Genomic DNA, 17,688 nt, shown 5'->3' with positions numbered 1-17,688 from the left:
GGGTTAATGCAGCCACTGCCCAGTCTGCAGTGTCTGGCTGGGACGTCTTCAGCAGGTTACCCAAGGTTTTTTGGTTATTTATAGAGTCACCTCTCCTTGCCATTACCCCTAATAATGGGCAAGTGGTTCATTTTCGTGGTTGTAATTAACATTGTCTGCCACTCTGTAGAGTTCTCTAGATGTTTTAGAAGTAGAAATAGTCTTTCCTTTACAAATCATGACTGCAGGTGCTGTAAAGTAGTGGCTCTTTCAGAATATAAGATATCTATTTTGTTTGAGAAATGTGTATCTTTGGCAGACTGCTAAATATTACTGCTTAAATCCATTACAAGGAAGCACAATTTTCTGTAACTTAATTTCCTAAGCCTAATGAACCCAGTAAATTTCCTCTGATGTCTTCCCAAGTTAATATATTAAATCTAATTTATTTGGCAAAAAATCGGACAAATTTCCTCTTAATTCAATTAACTTAGAAGAAAAAAAATGTATTGTTATGGAAATCTGGGACTAATAATTCACAGATGCAAAAATCCTGAGTTTGGTTCCATTCATTTGCTAGCTTACAATTGCTATTTTTGTTTCCTATAATTTAACTCAAAAAAGTCCATTGTACCATGTATGCATTTGAAAAGCTTGAAAAATATTAACAAATTAATTTCTTGTCAGTTAATGTTGCAGAAGATTTTTCTGTCTAAGTGATTATTTGCATACATACTTATTGAGTATTATATTTGCCAATTGATTTCCTTGATATGTTACTGATGTTTTGTGGGCACTGCTAATGAGTGGATGATGCATTTTCATCAAGCTCTAAGTCCCCAGAAAAGCCAGAGCAAAGCTGTGACTGGGTTCAGCAGCACCACACAAACATAAACTCATCTGTGCTGCTACTTTGATTCTATGTGGATGGGATATGGATAAGAGGGATATAGTTGCATATATTCTGGGAAGATAATTCATATTCTTCATGCCAACAGCTACAGTCCTGCTTCCTTGCCACTTCCTTAATATATGTGAGAGGTCTAATGTAAACAATGGAGCCAAACCTCTGACAAATAAATTACAAGGGCCACTAATGAGTGCAAATCCATGTATGACCTTTAGAGCATTCGTGCAGCTGTCTCCACGCTCTGATGTGGCTTGTGCTGGAAGAAACCTACGGATATCCAGGATTTCAAAATGCCTGTGTACGTCAGCATAATAGAGTTGGTTTCTTTCTGTTTGTGTGCCTCGATCAATTTCAGAATTGCTCAGGACAGGATTTGCCTTTAACTCTGTAGGGCAAAGATCTTTAACATTACTGCATTTAAAGTGACTATTAGTGATATCCAAGATTATTTTACAAATGCTCCAGTTTTCCTGCTATAAATTTTTATCCAGACATTTACATCTTTTCCAGCACAACAGCAATCTTATGAAAAATAGTCAAGAAGCTGTAATACTAAGGGTCAACATTTTTACTATTAAAATCAGTTTACAGTATGTTTGCTTGAAGTGCACATAAATTCAAAGAGGCAAGAAATATAAACAGAATAGCTGGTTTCTTGGATGCACTCCAATATAATTATAGCTATTCACCCTTGTGACTATTTGTGTGTGTAGCTTAAAGCTATTTGCCTGCCCTAAGGTACAGTAGCAGTATTTTTATACATCTTTGTATCTGATTGAAATGCAAAACTCAGTAAACCTGGAAAGGATGCTAACAAGCTTAAAGAAATGTATGAGTAAAATTAACCAGCAGATTGAATGTGCCTTTTGACATTTGTTAGCAGCACCACCCCATTCCTAGCACAGGTACTTCTCATTCTCTTCAGTTTTGAAACTGAGATATCCCTTAAGGATTTGTCACCAAAATAGTGTATTTCTAATAGGCAATTATGAAAAAAAAATCATCATCAATCACATTTATTGCAAACATCTCATAAAACAGTAAAACATTTATGTGGCTATGGAAGGCAAGTATGTTGCCATGTAATATATTAAGATTTGCATATAAAGAACAGCAGGCAGCAAACAAGTCTCTTTCCCTTTCTTATGCCATTTATACAAATGCCTTTGATGCAATGTATCTATTTAATTTCCATCAAAATGTTATTGCTGCAACACCTGAGTGATATTGGCTGTCGTTAGGTCTCAGAAGCACTCTCTGGGAAGGGAGTGGGTGATGCTGCTTCCTCCAGGTAGGGCCCATCATCCGTGTCACACCTTGTCACAACCTATCTGTCACCCAGGAGGCAGGGTTTGCCTCAAGCTGATGTGCACCTGTCACTGACAGGTATATAGAGATATAGATATATGCATATATATACACACATTTTTAATTTCCGTCCTCCCCAATATCAGGTTTTCTCCAAGATTCGTTATATCAGTATTTAGCTTTCAGACAGATTGCAGGGGTGCTGGGAATCCATATTGTTTCTGTGTGAACAGGAATAAAATGCAGTTGCTTGGAAAGGAGCACAGCTCTTTTTGCAGGGAACATGGCAACTGCCTGTCGATACCAACATCTGCTAATCTTCTCCATTATCATCTGTACCTTGTGCTCGGCAAACACTCAGAAATAATTTCCTTGAAACTTTTTTTAATAGCTCAGAGTGCATCTACCGTGAGGCTGTAGGATATAAAATGACTAATAAAATGTAGGGTTATTTCCATGTCAGAGTTGGTAACAACTATCTTTATCTGGGTTTTTCCACAAGCCTCAAGGTAAAATGAAGCAGGCAGCATTGCAGAGAAGAGAGAAATGAATGACAACACATTGTACAAATCTGTGGGATTTTTTGACATTTGACTTTGTACTATAATTTTAAAAATTCTGCCTTCTATTTACTTGTCAGAACTGGATTTAATTCTTATATGCTGTAAGGAATTCACCATGTTAAGATATCGATATAACAAATTGCCAAATGTTTTAGAGATTGATTCTTGCTGACCAAAATGGGCTTTCAGATTGGAAGTCTTTTTTTCCAGAAAACACCTGCTGAGATAGAAGTCTGACAGCTGCACAAAAGAATATACAGTTTATTTAGTCTGCTCCTATCTAGCAATCGGCAGATGCTATCAAAAATTGTATTTTTAAAATGAAAATTACCTAAGGATTTGGCAAAAGACCTTGGTTAAAAGGGCCCGAGTGGCCACTGTCAGGTGAGTATTACCAGACTGATTGGTTGTTACTTCTGTCAGTCTTTCTGCAAAATTGTGACAGGCCACACAGCAGGGAGCAAATGATCATTAATACTTCATCCCCTAGGACACAATAAACTGCCATTCACTTGCATACAAATAAAATACATAAAGCTTGTCAGACAAGGTGACAGAAAAAGGTGTCTTTTCAAAATTATTTTATAGTACAGTGGGATGTGATCAGTTAAGACACATTTCTGTATTGTGTGGTGTATGATCTTGACAGCAGCACCTTTGAATTCATTCCGGTTTAAACATATATTTCAGTGCTTTTCCCCGATGCTTATTTTATTTCATTAGAAGAATATAAGATTTTGAGCACTCCTCAGCTCTGCAGTGGAAACTTAAGAATAGGTTTTGCAGGAAAATATTGCTCTGGAGCCAGTGCTGTTTCTGCCATCGAATCCCACAGCAGAACGATGCAGGCTGTGCAGGTGTGCCTTCAGCACAGGTGAACACCGAGTCCCAGATCAAGAGATGGCCACTGCTCAAAGATTCCTAAGCTAATATGCAAGCTGTTCTAAACTTGAATAAGGCATTTTCACATTATTTTTGCAAGCAAAAAAGAAAAAAAAAAAAAAAACCAACAGAAAAAAAGACAAAAACCAAACAGTTATGCTGTATTATACTTTTGGTGAGGTCAGAAAGAGGCTAGAATGCGAGATATTTGCTTAGCCATTGCTTCCAGTCATGCTTTTCTGTTCTGGGAAATGCACTGAGAAAGATAATTACTGATTTATGAGGGGACTTAACATATTCTGCCTATAGGGGTGTTTTGTTTTGGGTTTGTTTGTTTTTTGACACATCTACCAATGAATTATGAGGTGGTTACTTCACTAAAAGTTGTGTGTAGGCAAGGCACATAGGGTTGCCTAACTAGTCAGCGTGGGGCTTCATAATCTCGCTGTATTGGCAGTGAATTCCTTTGACTTTTACTGGAAAAACAAATTTTTTGTCATGCTCTTTATGCTTCAACCCCCTTTACTCCTTTAATATTTCCCATGGAAATATATGGGATTGTACTGCATAATACTTTGTGCAATCTTTTGTTTGAAATAATTCAATTTCAGTGAAACTACACTTTTTTAGGAAGCAGATATGTTTTCAAATGTTTTGCCTGCTTTGTGAAACTACAGCAGTTTCTATCATACTAACAGATCTCATTTACAGACCCTTGATTCCATACTTCATTGCTTATTTCATTTTCAGGGCAGGTGAAGAAATTTTCCCTTTGCCAAAATTGATTCTGAATTACTGTCTTCACAGTTTGGTTCTGCTTGGATTTTTTCCTTCTTCTGGTCTTGATGGCAAAGAGAGAACTGGCTAATGAATGCTGTCTCATGACTGAGATAAAGAAATACTGGAAGTTTCACATGAAAGATTGGTAGATCTGCCTGTGTTCTTTCCTTGGGTTTCTGTGCCCTCTGTGTCCCAGTGGCGCTGTTGGCATTGTAATGTCACCTACTTTGAAGATCTATCAATGACAATGCTATTTAGTACCTGGGAATCAATTGATTGAAAAGTTTTGGTGAGGAATTTGCCAATATTGTGTAAGAAGAAAAAGGTAAATGTTTGTGAATCCATGCACAGCACCACTATCCATGTGTGTGACTGGGTAGAGAGGAAAATAAAAATGTTAGCAGAAAATACTTTGTACATCACTCCTGCTCTCATTTCTGTTCTTCAGGAATGTACACTGAATTACTCTGATTCTAGACAATTACTACACAATTTGAGAATGGAGCAACAAAATAAACAGCACCCTGGAAAAAATATGAGGACGAGATTGAAGCAATGTGATTTTTCCCTTATAGTCACATGCACTAAAGCAGTTGTGGGTTATTATTTTTTGATCATTGAGGAAATCGAAAAACACTTGCTGATTTCAGGCCTAAACACAAGAGTATATAGTATCTTTAATAAATAAATTTTCTTTTGGCAGAAGTTCAGTATAAAGATGGACTTTTTAATAGAATTTCAAAATAGACCTTTTATATTAAAGGTTATATTAAGGAAACATTCCATAGAGCAAACCTGGAGAGTGAGAACAGACTGGTTAAGGTAATGACTACCTTGAATTCAGTGTAAAATGTCATTAAGCATCATGGTTCACATGGCTTGGGGATTGTGAAGTTCATTGATGAAATCAGGATGGGATTTTTTTTGGCATAGTAATTTCACTTCACCTTCCTTAATTCCTATTCCTTCTGCTTTGTGCATGCAGAAGCATGAAAGCTAGGACTGATTAGGTGGCACTGGCATTGCAAAATCCCCAGAAAAATACTACTGTTAATGAGAATTGTATGTACAACCCCCTGCTTACTGCAGTGACAATTCACTCCTGTGATTCTGTCAAATAAACCTGATAGCCCAATAATATATAAGTGTTCAAGATGCTTTTTTTTTTTTTTTTTTGCTTTAAAATGTGATAGCTAAATCCTCAGCTAGATTGAATTCACCTCTCTCTATTGAGTTCAGTGCTGCTAAGCTGATTTACAGTGGTTGGGGAATTTGGCAATTGTGAGTCAAGCTGCAAAGTGTGCAAAAGTTTTGTCAGATCTGTTTGGGACATGGATGGAAATGAATATGGTGTTTCAAATCTTAAAAAAGCAGCACTGGTTAGAAAAACTCCCAACAACTCAAATCCCTGCTTGAAAATCCTAAACTACCACTGCATATGTTCCAGTAATTTGCTCAGCCATGCAGTATGCTGCACTCAGTGAATGAAGAAAACTTCTCGTGAGAATGTTTAAAATGTCACTGAGGTTCAGTCTGGATCAGGCTGCAGGTGGCTCTACAAAGGCTTTGCTGAGGGGATGTGTTTATACAGTTGCTGCTGACGGATGGTATTGATAGGCCAGGCGACTCATAAAACAAGTGACCTCACTTTCATCTTTGTGCTTTCTGTTCCTTCAGGAGATAGAAAAGTGGTTTTAATTATTCACATCATCTATTTTAATATTTTTTTTACTCTTATCCACCCCCTCTCTTACAACCAAGTAATATTCTCATCTTCTCAGTGTAGAAAACTTGCAAAGGGGGCAAGAGTGGGCGGATGGATAAGAAGTTTTTGAGAATTAAACGTTGGTGCTGCCTCACTGGTAAAATTAGCAGAAGTCAAAATATGCTGAGAGTGCCTGAGCCACCTTCAGGATGACAAAGCACTTGACAGCAGCTGAGATTTGGGTATTGGCACAGCTTCTCTGGTGTTCAGTCACGTATCTCAAGGTTCTGTACAGCACTCACCTCCTGCATCAGTCCTTGCACCCCTGGAATACCCCCCTGCACGGGCACACACATGTGCTCTCAACACTGCAGTGTTACAGGCTGCACTGCTTTCCACCAGGGAATATATTTTTCTCCCATGCCAAATTTTTCAGCTTTCATATAACTTGGGAGTTGTGATAAGAGCTTGAGGTCTTTTAATGCTTCTGGGTTTTGCAGTTTATTCATCCTTAGAACAAAGAGATGGAATCTGTATCGTAATGGGAATTTTGATGATCTTAATTACAATTGTCCATTTTTAATATATTAATGGCTGATGAGGAGAAAGTGATATCACGTGGGTATGTGCAAGTCAGAAGACAATGCCCAAGTTGACAAAACTAGAAGAAAAATTCTTGGTTTTGGGAACAAAATATTTTTTGGCTGATTTACAGTTGCCAGCTTTAGTTAGCAGGTGAGCTAGTGAGTAGATGCAGCTGTCATGAGATTCTGTATGTTCTACTCATCATCTTTCCAGACAGACTTACCAAGGAGTACTGCATGGGCTGCCTGCTAATTCTATCACACCATGGACTTGAGTCAGGCTTTCTGATGAAAGAGATCTTGAAATTTGAGGTTTGAAAAGGTTTTATAATTTGTGCATGCTTCCCTGGAATGGCTCTTTTAAAAAATTTGCCCTTGGAGTTGTGAGTTACTCCACAGTTGTATTTTTTAAATGCTTACTTTTAACAAGAATATGTAAAAATTATGAAAGCTGCAAAATCTTTGCTGTTTTCTGACTTAATGAAAAAAGAAAAATCCATGAAGTAAAGAAACGAGTTATGCAAGAGCAAGGAGTTTCTAGGTGGACTGGTTGACAACTCCAAGGAAAAGCAGAAGGTAGAGAAAGAGCATTGCTCCCGTCCCTGGAATGGCCTTACACAAAGCTCTAAAGCAGTAACAGTCTCAGCTACAGTAAATAAAAATACATAAGTGTGTTCTCATTCAGAAATAGCTTCCTATATATGGCACAACAGTAAAATGAGACAGGAGAGTTCCTTAGTCAACTCTTGGAAGTGGCTGTTCAGGCAAAGCTGTAGGGAGCATGACTTTTCTGTGGTTTTTCTTTTTTTCTTTTTGAGATGCTCTTCAAGCTAATTTTAACTCTAAACCAGCTGTGATTATTTTCTTTTAAAATCAAGTTGAGCTTTAAGGAGAAGGGGGGCAGGGAAACAAGAACCAAAAGCTGCAAGGTAGGAGCCCTCCCTCATGTGCATGGAGTCTGCTGGAAAGCACAATTGCAGAGTCCTGTTGAATGGTAGGAAAAGTTGCCTCACTCTCCCATGACAAATACACAAGTAAAAGGATTAGAAAACCCAAAAGCAAACAAACCTTCCCCTCCCACCCCCAAAAAAGAGAACAGCTTTGTAAAACCTTATTTTATGCCTCCTTCATATTTAGTATCCAATCCTGAATGTACAGGACTGATATAGGGCACTGTATATTCTTTTTATGCTTCTTTGATTCCCTTGTCACTTCTGACTGTCAGAAGTAATAACTTGTGAGTGGGAGAAGAAAAGTTGAGCTGCTAACACGATGCATATTCCCCATCCTCAGTAAAATAACCCAGGAACCCATGTAAATGAAGCATAAGGTTTGTAATGAATTGGGCTGATGTCGATGATGTGTTCAAGTGCATCTCCCAGAGTTCATTAAGTTAATGTAATATACAGTGGCAAGAATGATACCTATGATCACTCCAATTAAAATTATAGTTTTATGCTTTTCTATGATGCAAGTTAGTGGTGTGAAACACACCTCATAAATGCCACCCAGCTGCAAAAGTGACAAAGTGAGTCTGCCAGCTTGTCCTAGTGGCAGTGAGAATAATAGGAATGGCTGCAACTGGCTTTTGTTATTGCTGGAAGCTCTGGCAGCTCACCAAGCATGGTAAGACCAAGGCAGTCAGACTGTGATAGCATTGCTCAACAAGTGATTAAAATACATTAGGGAAAATGTGGGAAAATATACTCCTAAATGGAAATGAAAATGAAGTAAATATCACTGTTAAGTATGTGGTATGAGGATACCACTAAGAGAAGGCTGTAACAAGTGAGGATAGCACACCATCCTGCTCAAAAGAAGTATAGGATTAAAGCTTTGTTCTGTTTTGAGCTCTCTGCTTATTAATAAAGAGTGGATGGTAACTGAGGAGATAAAGAGACTGTATTGTGAGATACCACAGAGCACGGTATGTGTGATATTCCTTCTGAAGCCATAATAACCATTTGATTTCTGACCCTGAGGTGAATTTTGTGTACTCATATGCATGAAGGAGGTGAAAGGATATGCACTGAGCTGTGCCCTTCTTTCCAAACTGTGTTTTTAGAAGTGATATAATTGAGGCATAAATAAAATAACAAAGAAGGCTTTTGTAGGCATGTATTATTATTTCAAACTACCAACAGTTGACTTTGCACTTCCTGGTATTTTAGAGTCCTGAATTTTAAATGGCACAGCTCTTCTTTACTATCTCCTGTAAAAAACACTCAGTAGGGAAACTTCTAGAAACCAGTTCTGTATAGCCAACAGTCCTAGGAAATTTGAGTTCCTTGCTCATCTCCTATTTGTCCTGTGACATCTCTAAAAATAAAGATTACAGCCCTAAAATCGCCACTAGGTGAGTCTATATCCTTTCCCCAGAATTAGGCATGGTAGTTGATTGAAGTGTCTGCCATTATATGGGATGCCAAGAGCCCACCCCCTGCTGCTTTCCATTCAGAGGAATGGGGAACCTATGGATAAATCTCCACCTGCAGTGTGTGGAATGGACACCGTGAGCAGCTGTCACAGGCTCTCTGTAATTATGCAAGTATTCTACTAATATTATAAAACCAGGTGTCCCCATCTCCCTTTCTGGCTCTGGGTAGTGTTTCTGTAGGTGTCGGGAGCACTGAACTCTCCCCTTGTCCCATCACCTGTGTCTTTGTGCAGCACAAGCAGCACTTCCCCAATGCTCGTCCTGCACCAGAGGTTGTCTTCTGCTGTCTGTTCAGTGCTCGTGGCTGTTCTGTGCTGTGAGATATCCAAACCCACGGTGATTGCTGTCGATGTGCACCCACACCTTCCTTCTGTTTTCAGGCATTGTTTGCTGCTGGAAAGGTGCAGCTGGCTTTGTTCTCTTCAGCAGAAGCTTTTTGCCAGATTTTAGTGGCTGAGATGTGATGTGAGACCAAAAAGTATCAGTGCATCCTTTCTGCAACTGAGGGATCTCTGAAAGGAAAAGGAGAGAAGCTGCATGGTATGATGCAATTCCAACTCTTTCAAAATTAAACAGAGTGCAGTTCTGGAGAACCACCTTAGAAACAAATTGGTAGTTTGCTCCTAGAAGTGGTTCAGAAAAATACATTTTGCCACAAAGTGTTCCTGTCTTTCTCATTATATTATCCTTCTTCTGAGGATCACAATGTATAATAAGCAGTGAATTTATGAATACTAAAATATTGACATTTCCTAAAGATTCTTAATAATGATGGCTGATATTTCATTTTTACCCTTGCAAAACCCAAGCCTCAGTGCCATTTTAGAGTCTAATACTTTAGGTTTTGTCCATCACTCCTGGTTTTTGTTTTGGCAAGCCTTTATCTGAACAAGGAACTGGGCAGATCTCTTGATACCATAGAGGTATCAAATCTCCCCCTGAGAGGCTGGTATTTATTCTGAAGTGGTCTAAATATTGTTTGTTAAAACAATCTACAATATCTGCTTTTTTTTTTCTATATTGCTTAATAAAGTAAACGGGACAAGGATCTGTTCTTCAATTAACCTTTTCCTGTCAGACTAAAGTTTAAAGTAAGTTTAGATTCAATACAAAGCCTACTAATTAATACCTGCTTTTTAAACCTAAATTTGGGCTAAATCACAGTGACTTTTATGCCTTAAAGGCTTCCTTTTTGCTGCCTGAAAGAGTTCCTACAAGCAAAAATTAAGAGCCGGTCTTGAAATTACCTTTATTTCTGCTGTTTACAGGATCCTCAAACCTCCTTACTGCAGAAAGCATGCAAAGGTGATAAATTGTGCTTTGTGAGCACCAGCAGCCATGACTTAACCCTCCCTCTGTGGACACCTGGCACTGGCTGTGGGAGCTGAACTGGGGCACAGACTGGGAAAGGTTTGTGGAAGGCACTGCTTCAGAGACCTGTTTGTTTGTGCAACCTGCAGTTGCATTTCCTCTCAAGTAAACAATGGGGGAATACCTTCATGCTGTGCAGAGCCCAGGGCTGCTAAATGGCCTTTTTCATCTCTTCCTGAAGGTTAGTCCCTTGCTTTCTTTGTACATTCACTCAGTAACAGATTTATGACACTTTACAGATTAATCTGAACATTTCAGAGCATGTAAATTGATCTAAATGAAGTTGCAAATAAAAACATGCATATCCTTTGAATGTCCTGAAAAGGACTTTTGAAACAGCAGACTATGTAGAACATATTTTTCGGCGTTTATTTCTTACACTGGTGTAAAGACAGGAATTTTGAGAGCTGGATGAATATGACAATAGCAGACCATAATTTTAAATTGATAAATTAGAAGAACAAACCATGGTAACATAATGCCCCCTATGGTTTGTAAGGCAGTATGTACGACAGCTTTAAGGGCAAAGCTTTCCTACATACCTTCTCTTAGTAGAATCAGAATTATATGTCATGCTCCTCAGCTAGAGAGGAAAAAATACCTGGTTGCATTTTATTAATAAATCGGTCAGATACTGTTAATTTAGATGCTTTAAATCTCTCACTCCTTTTCGGAGATCCAAAGCAAAGGGGATGAGAAGCGTTTTTGAGAAATGTAGAAGCAGCTGAGTTCCTGCGCTCCGCATCCAGTTCAGGGTGGGAATGATCCGGGAGAGGCGGGACCGGCCCGGAGCGGGGAGCGCTCTGTAGTTGAGGCAGCGGCCGCTGGATGGCGACATCGCCCCGCACATGGGGACCGGGGACACATGGGGACACTGATGGGGACCGGGGACACTGATGGGGACAGTGCTGGGGACACTGATGGGGACCGGGGACACTGATGGGGACACTGCTGGGACCGGGGACACTGATGGGGACAGTGCTGGGGACACTGATGGGGACCGGGGACACTGATGGGGACCGGGGACACATGGGGACAGTGCTGGGGACACTGATGGGGACCGGGGACACTGATGGGGACAGTGCTGGGGACACTGATGGGGACCGGGGACACATGGGGACACTGATGGGGACCGGGGACACTGCTGGGACCGGGGACACATGGGGACAGTGCTGGGGACACTGATGGGGACCGGGGACACTGATGGGAACACTAATGGGGACCGGGGACGGTGCTGGGGACCGGGGACACTGATGGGGACGAGGGACAGTGCTGGGCTCCGGGGACAGTGCCGGGGACACGGGCACGGCTCGGGCTCGGCAGCTGCACACTGTCTGCACCTGAGGCTCTCCTCCGCCGTGTGCTGTGGATCCGGCCGGGATGTCGGCTCAGGAATTCCCTTGCTGGAGGTTTCCTTTGTCCTGCTGGGGGAACCTTCAGGAAGCCTTTGCAGCAGCGCTGGGCAGGGCAGGTTTGCCCTGGCGAGTCACCCCAGCAGTGAATCATGCAGGAGATAACGTGTAAACGATGCCAGGACATTTTGATGATGAATTAGTGCTCGTTTTTCACCCTGCGACGCCGTTCCCATTTCAAGGCAAGCCTTCTCTCTTGCACCTCGGTCCCTTTATGGTCTCATGGTGCCAGTGAGGGCAGAGGCAGCAGAGGAGCAAAGCTGCCCGTTCAAGCACTGTGGGGTCAGGGCAGTGCCCGGCCAGGCTACCCTGTCCTGCACCTGCAGGGCATCCCCAGGGTGCCCCATGGAGGGTGGTAAAGAGATCCAGGACCTAAAGTGGATTAAATGAATTATACTCACCTTTGAGCTGTGGATTGGGAAACACCCCAGGGCTGGTTCTCTTTCAGTTCCCACAGAGCTCACAAATTCACTTTTAGCCTTCCCAGTGAAAAAAGAAACAGCTGATCCTTGTATGGTGTGATGCCTTGGGTTTTAGCTTTTATATTTTTCAGAATCTCTGCTGTTTAGTGTGTAACTCTGAAACTTCATATTAGGTGTTGGTAAATTCTCTTCACAGGGTACTTAGACAAAACCATCCCTCCCTAGCTAGATAATCAGGGATAACTTATCCCCAAAAAGCATAAACGACAGCGAGGGAAAGGGGCAAGCCAGGGGGCTGAGACTTCATAACCTGAGGCTGTGGTTGGATAATTGACCCCCAATATGTAGATGAACCAAAACTTATAAAAGTGTAGACTCGTGACTGGGATCTATCTTGGATTTGATTTGGGTGTAGCCCTGGCTGGGCTCTTGCACTGCTGAAGGCGTATCCTTCCAATAAATACCTATTTTATCTCTTTTACTCCGCCTAGTCTCTGTTCCAGGTAAGCCCTTCCAGGCATCAGGTGGAGAACTCAGGGAAGACCCACAGGTGCCTAGCAGTGCACACATCAAGTGAGAAAAAAATTCCTGAGGGTCGTTGCAAGGAGTCCTGGAGCGAATGTGTACAAGTTAAACATTGGAGCAAATTGGTTTTGTGTCATGTGATGGAGGAAACATCTCCCAGGCCCAGTGTTTGAAGATTGTGTCTTGGATCGTTTTGTGTTTCAAGACTTAATAACCTTGATTACACATTTCCATTCAGCAATCACTGAAAAAGTCATGGCTATCATATGTTTGTGTCTTTGCAACCTGGGGGCTGGGAGGGAGGGTAAAATACAGGGACAAAGTGGGAGTCACTCACTGGCAATAACTGTTGCATGTTGTCAGAACATAATGAAAATTATTTTGGTCTTCTGCTTTTAAGATGGACTCCTGCTAGTAAACTGTAGGCAGACTGATTAAACAGTAAATACAATTAGAACTCTGAAAAAACCCCAGACATTTCATTTCACTGACAGTTTATGATAATATGATGATAATACATACTAATATAGTAATTATTATGATAATAATCCTTTGCTACTTTCCAGGTGCTGCCAAGTCCATACCTGGAGCAGGAAATGCCTCTTCTTCACTCCTTCTGCAGCAGTCATTTATGTGTTGGACTGGGACTGAAAATACATTTCACAGCTAAAATTGCCACAGCTAAGGTTGTACAAATGGTTATTTGTTATTTCAGCTACTGGTCCATGGGCAGAGATACAGTTAAAAATCCATGAAAAGACATATTCACAGGGTTTGTGAAAAATGAGACAGTTTTCCCTCCCTTAATGACAGGGATCTCAAATGAGTTGTGTTGTCAATGGGAGAGCAAGAGGTTATGTAGTTTTTCATAATCTGTAAAGCTTCTTCAGAATCATGTCATTAGCTTTCCTGTGGTAGAGCACAGCAGAGCTAATAATGCAATTATGGTTCATGTAGTTAAACTATGCTATTGATATTTTTTTTTCCCAGGAGGCCTTCATTTCTGGCAATTCTAATCATCTTCATTGTACAGCTGTATGGATTCCATGTTTCACTCTGAGGGAAATAAAACTGCAAATAAATACCATCTTTCCTAATGTCTCTGTAAATGCCAGATTTAGTAACCATTAACCAAATGTTGGAGTCCATAAAATGTAATGTATAGTTGTATAGTTCTGTGTGTGTATATATATATATATATATATATATATATATATATATGCCACGTTCACATACTAGGCACCAGAACAAACTGGAATAAAAAATAGTAGAATTTCCTCCAATATTTCATTATTCTCATTTCTTACTGCTATAATTAATACATTTTCTGTTTTTAGCATGCTAAGTCTCTCCCTGTCTTTCTAGTGTATTCAAACTGTAAATATTAGAGTAAAATAGTATAATTACCACATAAAAATTGTGTGTGTGTGTGTGTTTAGCAGTTGAGGGATACCTTTTTTAACTTCCCATTCTTTTCAACAAACCTGGAACTTGAAGTTCTGTATCTGATTCTGGTTCTGTACCTGATACACAATCAGTATGAGAGCTAGCAAGCACGGGCTAATTAATATGTTATTTAGTCTAGTATTAAGCATTAATTTAGTACTCCTATTAATGAAAAATTACTCTTAAAAAGTCTATCTGTGCCAATCCCTACTACAGCAAAAATACCGATCCTGAGATATTGAAACACTAATTAAAAAACATAAAATAAGAAATAAGGATATTCCTTGCTTCTGTAGTCTCAATCTTCTGTGATTCAGATTCTTCTGAATTCTTCTGAGCAATGAATTTCTGAAAGCACTGCCCTGTTTCCTTGTGTGGAAGGGAAAGTTTCTCTAAACTTCTGTATTTTTCTGAGTAAACTACCAAGCATATTACAAAGCCTTTCGAAAAGACACATAACGAAGTGATGATAAGGCATGTTAATAATTTTGCTGACAGTCATCCTTCTTTAACATGCCTGGACATAAACAGTAGGAAATAAACACAGGCAATAATTGCTATTAGGTGCCTGAAGAACAAACAAAGATATGAGAGGGACATGCTAATTAGGCTTTCTAGATGGACCACATGGGGATGAAAAGGAAATAAAAATAAAAATAAAGCAAACAAAGCTGAAGTATTTAGACAGCCTTGCAAGAAGTTATCTGTGACAATGAACTGTCCATGGTCTTAAAGTCTTTAGAGAGAATATTTGAGACAGTATCTGTCATTTTCCTGCACACATCAGAGGCAGGGTAGCACCGGGGTGTCACTTTGGGATCTCATGGGATATACAACAGAACTGATCAGTCCTAAGGGAGCTGAGATGGGGAGACAGCAGGAACAATCTCCTACCAGAGCATCTTGTTATGGGAATTGAGCAGCTCCTGCCATCTCCCTCTCTGTGATTGCTGGAGGAGACAGGAACCGTGCAGCCACGGGGCTGGCACACGTGTTAGGGAACTTCACATGGCTTTTCCAGTTACAGCACATATGTTTGCTCAACTCTTTCCACAAACTGTATTCTTGCTTTCTGTTACACAGTAACTGTTTTGGCTTCTGTACTTTAGTAAAGCATTGAAAATATTCAACCTGGGAGTTTGAAATACGTAAGCAAAATGCTGTCAAGTCATACTAATTTGAAAAATTGTGCAGACACAACCTCCTAGTATTCCCTTTTGCTCTCATTTGTTTTACTGATGGTGCTAGGTCGAAGAAGCAGCCTGTATTGCAGGACAAGCAGTTTGGAAGTTCTGAGCATCTCTACGTTTTCATGTATGCACAAGTTTTCTACTTAGCTTTTTTTGCTTACCTAAGCCATTGGTGATTTGCTAACATTTTCCTCTTCTCTTTTACTTTGTATAACAGGAAATCTGCAATTTGCTTTGCAGGAATCAAAAATACAAATTTGTTGCTTTTGAGATCAAAAGCAAATGGAAAAACTTCTTGTGGTTTTGGTTGTTTTTTATTTTTTTCTTTGCCAGTAATTGACCTGTGATACAGGAAGAGAGGAATATAAAACAAACCTGGGGAAAAAAAAATCAGGTTTCCAGATCTGCTTTAAGCAGGCTAATGCATGAACATGTATATAAAAATGAGTGATTGGACCAGTAGTAAAGTGACTGCTTGGTTACCTCTGAATGATCCAGGCAAACTGAGGCACAAAACACTTACTGTATGGCTTGGTGTCTCAGATAAGTTCCTAGGATTTTATTTGACCCAGTTGAGAGGCTGATGGATAACTGTTATTGTATTTTTTTTCTGGAAAATCCACAGTAGATAATGATTGTAATAAATTCTATGTGTTTCTACTATTGGCTACCAGTAGGAAATAATATGAAAAATAAAATTACCTGGAATCCTGCAAAGATTGCTTTTCTTATTGGGCCACTATCACCCTTTCAGTAGGTACAATGTCTTCAATGCAGTAAATGCAAAACCAAAACCTTTTGAAATTAAAAGAAAACACGAATAGTTATGCTATACTATTGGGTAGAATTTCAGAACATTGATACTAAGTGTAGAAAACAAATTGGATTGAGATTCTTAATTCCTTTTATTATTTTTTTAGGGGATGAAAAGCTTTATCAAAACTAAGCTCATCTAAAACTTATTATTCTTTCAGTATGCTAATTAATAGAGCAGGATCATGGATTTGTTAATTAAAATAAGATACCTCAGGGAAACTGAAATTAATTTTGCTGTCCTAATAGAGTTACCATTGTGCCATTAAATCTTATGGATGTCTTATCTACTTCTCTTTCTTTCCTTCCCTCAAAAAGTAAAAAAAAATTGTTTTATTTAGTTTGAATTTAAAATCAGAATGACTTTTGAAAATGTGGATAAGATCAACAAATAATCTTGAAATAGCTTGGATTTCCAAAAATCTTGGAATGTGGCCTTCATATGAGTGTCAGGACTGATCCCTCGTGTGCTCTAGATGAGCACAAAACTGTTCACCTTGGGATCACCAGGTCTGAGCTGCTCTGTGTCACTTGTAAAGAGCCACTCCAGGTAAGAGTCACATGGTAATGTTGGCTTATATTTTCCAGAGGTGGAACGAGCTAAACTGAACCATTGGGCAGGCATCATAATGAATGCTAAAAATAGATATTCTACCTTAAATGGAACGTGTTTGATGGAGGGAAGCAGCAGATCCTGTGGTGGGCTGGGTGTGTCCACGTGGTGATTTAGCTCAGTGACTGTTTTAGGCGAGTCTCCTGGTCATCATCACACACTGTGCTCGAGAGTGGCTTTGGCTCAGTCCTGGAGTGTGCAGGCTGGTTCCTGCTGGTGGGATCACACCTAAAGCTGCCAGTGGAGCTTGGCTGAGGAGCTGCCCAAAAGCCGAGCAGCTCCTGAGCACGGTGAGTGCTGGCTGCCTCCTCTTTGTGCAGGTTTGCTGCTGCTGCGCTCTGCTCTCGGGAGCAGCTGGGGCTGACCACACCTCACTGCACCTGCCTTGGCTGGAGCTCACGCTGCTGATGTGACAGGTGGTGCCAACCTCAATTTCAAAGTCAGTCATTTTTACAGAAGGAGAAGAAGCTGAAATATTCTCAGTGCTTTCTGATACTCTGGCTTTTCCATACTCTTGCTTCCAATTTAGATATTTTAGAGAAGAGGAAGGGAAAAGGGAGGGATAAGTGTGAGAGAAGTACTAGTTTTTCTTTCTACAGCAAAGCACAATTCTTCTAATTTTGCTTGATGAATTTTCAAAGCCAGCAAAGTTCATCATCACCAGGAGTGTTAATTGCAATTTGTATCCAAGACTTCTGTATTCAATGTACTAGAAGATGGAAATAATCTTATTGATATACTAGTGTAT

General features: G+C 40.0%; 1 long non-coding RNA gene across 1 annotated transcript; it reads left to right on the top strand.

Moving 5' to 3' along the window:
• The first annotated feature begins 9,411 nt into the window (after positions 1-9,411).
• On the top strand, positions 9,412-14,210 carry LOC148222648 (uncharacterized). Its single transcript, XR_015805612.1, has 3 exons — positions 9,412-9,688; positions 10,417-10,700; positions 13,445-14,210. It is a non-coding gene; the product is annotated as an uncharacterized LOC148222648 (long non-coding RNA).
• Positions 14,211-17,688: the final 3,478 nt, after the last annotated feature.

This window comes from Sturnus vulgaris, chromosome 10 (assembly GCF_052056855.1).
Source record: "Sturnus vulgaris isolate bStuVul1 chromosome 10, bStuVul1.hap1, whole genome shotgun sequence".
Lineage (NCBI taxonomy): Eukaryota > Metazoa > Chordata > Aves > Passeriformes > Sturnidae > Sturnus > Sturnus vulgaris.
The sequence above is the reverse complement of the archived record's forward strand: the minus strand, read 5'-3'. Positions and strand labels throughout refer to the sequence as shown.